This window comes from Dasypus novemcinctus, chromosome 7 (assembly GCF_030445035.2).
Source record: "Dasypus novemcinctus isolate mDasNov1 chromosome 7, mDasNov1.1.hap2, whole genome shotgun sequence".
NCBI classification, from domain to species: Eukaryota; Metazoa; Chordata; class Mammalia; order Cingulata; family Dasypodidae; genus Dasypus; species Dasypus novemcinctus.
In genome coordinates, this window is record NC_080679.1 from 101,908,538 (window position 1) to 101,914,832 (window position 6,295).

At 40.5% G+C, this 6,295-nt stretch overlaps 1 pseudogene; it reads right to left on the bottom strand.

Moving 5' to 3' along the window:
* Nucleotides 1-244: 244 nt before the first annotated feature.
* On the bottom strand, nucleotides 245-733 carry LOC101437440 (FUN14 domain-containing protein 1-like; annotated as a pseudogene).
* Between the last annotated feature and the right edge of the window lie 5,562 nt (nucleotides 734-6,295).

Consider the following 6,295-nt stretch of genomic DNA (forward strand, 5'->3'; position numbering starts at 1 on the left):
TCAAACAAATGCATATTTTCTAAAACTGATGAAAAGCAAGCCATATTTTGCTCAGGAATACTATTATACACATACCATACAGGTTATTTTATAGCAGATACTAGTTTTCAAGTTTCAGAAGGCAAATGCCAAGTTGTGAGTTCAGTATGGTCCAGCTTGTTTTTCCTTGCCCTGGAGAATCTGGTGGCATGTACTATTGAGAACATCTTGTTGCCAGCATTGTTCTCTTCATTGTTGAATCCTCTGAGATAGAACATTTATCTCCTTAAGATGCAAGGCCTACCAAAAAGCCTCCCACAAATCCACTGGATATCACAATGTTCTGTTTGATAAATTCTGTTGCTTCTTCAATGATATTGTTTATTTCAGGTGCTGCTTTATTTGCACGTTTCTTAATCTAACTTTTGGTTTTGTTTCCATCTTTTTCAACTCTCTTCCAGTCAATCTGCTTATAGCCACTCTGACTGGCAATCTGAAGGAGAAGAAAGCCACTACCTACTGCAGTTGCTGCAAGTTTTCCAACTTTCTGGAACAAAAATCCTGCACACCAGCCAGTCACTTCACCCATTATAATCTGAGTGGCCACTGAGTATTTTTCTACCAGAGGTCCACAACTGTGGCCAAATACTCAATTCCACCAGTGGTGTCTTCTTGCATACTCAGTTAAATCCAACACTTTGTAAGAATTGTCATCACTTTCATATTCTTGGGAAGGGGGGTTCTGGGTTGCCATTATTCTGCTGGCGGCTTGCTCTGAAGGTCTTGGATTTCAATTCAAGCTCATAGACCCCCTTGTTCAGAACCCCTGCCTTAAGACATGAAATTTTTCTACATTTAGGATTTGCAATATTACTGTATAATAATACATATGGACACATAGAAAGAAATTTTACAGAGGTCATCATGGTGTTCAAAGGTTGTTAAGAAAAGTTAGTGAAAATTTAAGACATCATGTCTTGACTCTAAATCTTAGTTGGAGGTGTTTTTTTCTGGGGGACATGCATGTATGTACATTACGTCCCTGCAGACACACAGCTACACCACACATAACTTCCTCTGAAAAAGTGTATAACCTAATGAGCTAATATCTTCCCTGTGCAACAAATGTGCTTGTCTAAACTTTCTTTTATCTGAAGAAACCACATGCTGGGTTCTAGACATCATGTCTGACTGACCTGCAACACTTTTTAAAGCATATGTTTCATTACATTAAAAAAAAATATCTCCCATAGCTTGTAAATTATATTAAAACATAGAGAACCAAAGAAAACATTTATGTTTTTAGCAGAAAAAAATTTTTTAGTTATTTTATAGAATTTTGGTATGTTGACTAGATAATCCCTTTGTCCAATATGTTCCATTAATGAGGATTTGTATTGCTTTGATTTTTATAACATCATGACATACTATTTCTGTTCTTAAAATGTCCCAAAATCTGAAGTGTTTTCAATTTATAAAGCATAAATAGCTGCCTGCGGATTTAACAGGAACCTGGGAAGTTTCCCTGCTCAAAGATACAGGCCTACTGTGGGTATTTGAAATGCTACCAATAAAGATTCATTGCGTTGTTAAGCCTTTCCCTCATATAGAGGCTCTCTTCTAAATTGCAAACACTTTGGTGAGGAGTAATATGCCAAGTAATTCACAACATCTTATGAAATAATTTATCAAGTCTTTTCTATGAAAGGAGGAACCAGAGAGGAAGTACTAATGGGGTCTATGAAAGAAAACTAGCTGAGGATGGCCTGATTTGGTAGAGTCTCCTTTCGACCTGAACAGAAAACCAAGTTCCTGGGTTCTTTTTCAACATGAATTTCTCAACTGCAAGTTTAAGTTTTGTCGATTCAAGCAAAGTGAAATGGAAATCCTGGACAATTATCTAAATTATTTCATTTAAAAAAAAAACTTCATTAAGCTTAAACAGGGATTTTTAGCTTAAATTATTCAATTGGACTAACTACATTGAAATTATCTGAAATTGCCTTGCTTCCTATTTCACCTTATCTGTTTAGAGAGACAGACCTTAGGCTGTGTCTGGTTTACCCTGTGTGGATTGATTTGGGGCCAAACATTTCAATTATTTCTATTCACAGAGGGCCATCTTAGCACTGAGCAAATGGCAACATAAGTGCTGCTGGTTTCTTGTTGCCCCATTCCGCTCTAAAGCCTGGGAAGAACTGATTCTAACGTATTTAACAATCGCCATTCAGTTAGTTAGCGCTATGTCTGTGTGGGTTGTTACTTGGCAACTTATTACAAATTATTGTTTTAAAAACTGCTTGGCTTTGGGGCAATCAGCAGAGCCAGTTCCTTGTTTCAGAAGCAAAGAAAGTCAACTGAGGCAGCATGTTGGTAGCCCACATCGACTGTGCTTACCAGGTATGGGGTGTTTATTACCTCATCACTAGGGGTGTTTCTTAAGTGGCAACAGCCTTCAACCCTGGGGAGTTTGGCTTAAATTCTACCATGAAAGGCCATAGAGCAACTGGTCAAGAGTTGGGCTCCCGGCTCAGGTGGCCGAGTCACTTAACCTTGTGTGCCTCGGTTTTCCTCTCTGTGGAATGAGGACAATAACAGTACCCTTTTCACAGGGCTGTTGGGGGGAAGAGAGTTAATACATGTAACATTGTTCAAAGAATGCCTGGCCTCTGGTAAATAACTTAATAAATATTACTTATTATTATTAGCATTGTTGCTATGTCTACAGTCCCTATGGTTGAAATGTAAGCAATGCTTCCCAAAGGGATTTTGTGTGGAAATCTCAGTCTTTTGTCACCAAATTCGTCCCTCCTTTACCACCTCCTTTCCGTCCCACCTCCCCCCCATCACAGACATTCTTCTCAACTGGAGTTGGCTTTGGGATTGTAAATTTGTGCAGAGGTGTAACTTTGGTTGGGTGAGAGCCATATGCTTTTTTCTTATCTTTTTTAAAAAAATGATTATAAACACCAAGATGAGATGTGTATAGTGCTTTCAGCATGTTTTTATACTCATTATCTCATCAGATATAGCAACGTGTGTAAGAGTTGCAAGATGTGATCTTCATCAAGAAGAGAAACACAAAGGAAAGGAACACAGGGAAACTAAACAACTTGCTGAAGTGCTCCCCACCAGTGGGGGGAGGGCTCTGAGGCTCTCTTTGGAGCTTGGGGTGAGGGGGTGGGAGGAAAATCCAGTATTACTCTGGGGGCTGTGAGTTACCACGAACTGTCAATGCCAGACCCATGCAGGACAGAGGAGAAGGAGCCCCCAGAAAGAAAGAAAGAGTGGACGGAGAGGCTGGGGGAGCAGAAAAGGGACAGAAAAAGCAACCAGGAAAAAGAGATTTATAGATTGGGAAGAATGAGCGTTCTAGCAGCATTTTCTCCAAGGTTGCTGACTATTTGCTTCTAAAAATGGATGTTCCTCAGTGGCAGGGTCTTTATCTAGGTCCTTAATTTTCCTCATGGTACTTAGTATAGTATTGTTGAGTGCCTAATGAATTGTTCTCTCTAGCGCAAAGGACTTCTACTAAGGCAGCAACTGTGAGTTTAACGGATGGAAAATGGTTCATTTGTCCCATTGAGGAGAAAGGAAGACCTCCTATGAAGTCAAGGAATTGGATGAAAATGATGGGTATTCTCTGGGGTGGTTGAAATTAGAGCTCTGTGGTCTGGAAAATAAACTGTGCTTCAGCACAGATACATTTATAGAAACGTCAATAAACATTGCGATTAAACTGCAGCAAGATATTTCATCAGCGAGAACAAGTCAAATACAATAGAAACTACTTTTTCTTTTTAATTTCTATTCATATCTGCAGTTTAAAAAATTCCATTTTAATCAACTAGATGGATTATTCAGATGGTTTTGTTAAATCCAAATTATATTAAAGTGAAAACCTAGTGTTGCAGGGTATGGAACGTTTTTTTAAATTTTTGGTTTGGTGTGCACTCTTGGCAAGTAATAGTTTCTCAACATTGAAAGTTTTGGTGTGGGCTGGATTCTTTCATTCAAGAAGCAATTATTAATTATGTAGTTATTATGCAGGGAGCATTAATTAGGCTTTATGTTGAGGGTATCCCGACAGTGTTTGCTGCTCCCATGGAATTCACTTCTGGAGACTAAAAGCCAGTATGACAATGACAAGGGCTCTGAGTGAGGTAAGCCCAAAAGACTGTGGGAGTTCAGGGGCCCGGCAGTGTCAGGGAAGATGCTTTCCTGAGCTGAAGACTGAGGGACAGGAGGAGTGGAGTAGTTGGGGAAAGGGTTGAGCATTCCATGTAGAAGCCTCCCGCATGTGTACAGTCATAGAGGAGGGAAATACTTAGGAGCTGATGGTGTTGCTGGGGTATAGGTGGAGACCTGAGAGAGCATCAGGAGCAAGGATGAGGCTGGAAATATAGGCAGAATCTAATCTTCAAAAGTCTTGCCTGTGGTGCCAAGTTTGTAGTTTATTTAGAATGCCATGGGGACCCGTTTAAGGAAACTCCACACCATGTTGGCAGTGTTGGTAGGGATTGGGGAGAAAGAAATGGGAGCAGTAAGATTGTGTGTAGATGAAATTGTTAATATTAGGTGATGGGCTTTGCATTTGAAATACAATCCTTCAACTGGACGGGGAAGGATGGACTGGAGGAGGGCAAGACCAAGAGCAGTTTGGGGGTGACTGGAGGCATCTGCAGGAGAGGTTGTGGAAGTGATAGAGAGAAGGGGACAGGTTTACAGGTTTGAACAACATTAAAGTGGAAGAGTGGATGGAACTCGGTGATTGGCTCAATGCTGGTGCGAGAGAGAGGAGTCAAAGAAGACATGGATTTCCAGTGGTTTCTTTTACTGATACACAGGGGCAAGGAAAAGGTGTAAGTGAAAGATGATGTAAACTCTGGAGAATGGTATAGACTGGAGAAGGACTCCACAAATGCTGAAATGAAGAAAGAGAAAACTATCGGATCCAGTACCTTAAATCTGCAAGTGGACATGCTTTGTTAAGCTTTGCTCTCTTTCTGCTTCTCTGGTTGTGAGTGAAAATCCAGAGGAAGATAGATGCCAGCTAAAGAATCAGTGACCTTCAAAGATGTGGTTGTAGACTTCACCCAGGAAGAGTGGGACCTATTAGACACATCCCAGGGAAAGTTGTTCAGAGAAGTGATGCTGGAGAATATCAATAACCTGGTCTCAGTAGGATATCAAGTCTGCAAAATGGTGTGCTTTCCTAGTTGGAACAAGGAGTGTGGCGAGAAGGAATAGATTTTCCTCAATACCAGAATCCAGGGAGGAAGAGTGCCTTTAAAACCTGGGAAATGATAGAAATGATATTCAACAAACCTACCTGTAGGAAAGACACTTCTAAAACCATATCATTGGTAAGCTTACTTTTGTGAAACCTAGTATTCCAAATAGATACCTAGGGATGGAATAAATTAGGAATTCAGTGGAAAAAAAAAAAAAGAAAGATGATGTAAGATCACTGAATTGGGACAAGAACTGCTGAAATTAGCAGCGCCTAGAATGATAAAGACAATGGTATCATTTTTCCTGCTTTCTGGCAACTGTTTCTGATGCTTTGGTTTTGATTGTCCTGCCCTGTATTCTCTCTCTCTCCCCTCACTGCATCCCATGTCTGCTTCCTTCCATCCTTGCCCTGCTCCGCTAATGCTTCTTTCCCTCTTCTCCCCAGTCCACCTGCTCCATTTCACCCCTATGGAGACTCAGCCAACACACACAGTTATAACAAGTAGAAAAAATACGGAACCAACATTTTTGTTAAATAGCTTGACTGCTTTGTGGACAGGGATTTGTGAACACATCTGTTCTAACGGATTTGCTTTTAATAGATTTTTTGTGGAAACCAGATCAGCAAAGTACTGTTACTATGGCCTATCCTTAGAGACCTGGAAATTGCTGTACTAAGCAGAACTGATTAAATGGTATTTTACCTGTTTGGAATTAAATAATCTTCCTTGAAAATTGTGGCCATTATTTAGTCAACGGCTACTAAAGAGAGGAATATAGTGCTCCTTATATCTAGAATTGAGATTTGTTGTCTATATCTACAGGCAATGGGCTCGCTCCTCCATTGGATAAATACAGCATGAGATCGTTAGAAGACACGGCACTCAGGACAGAAAAAAGCCTGTAGGAGGGTAACCAAAATGTCACCAAGGCCACTACCCGCTGTCGAGCTAGGATGAGGCTCAGGCATGACCCGTGGATGCATCATGGATGAATTAGAGTTTCTCAGAATAGCCTTCCTAGGCTGTGGCTGGGTCCTGCTGACAAATACAAGAAAGAGTGAAAGCTGGATTACCTGAGA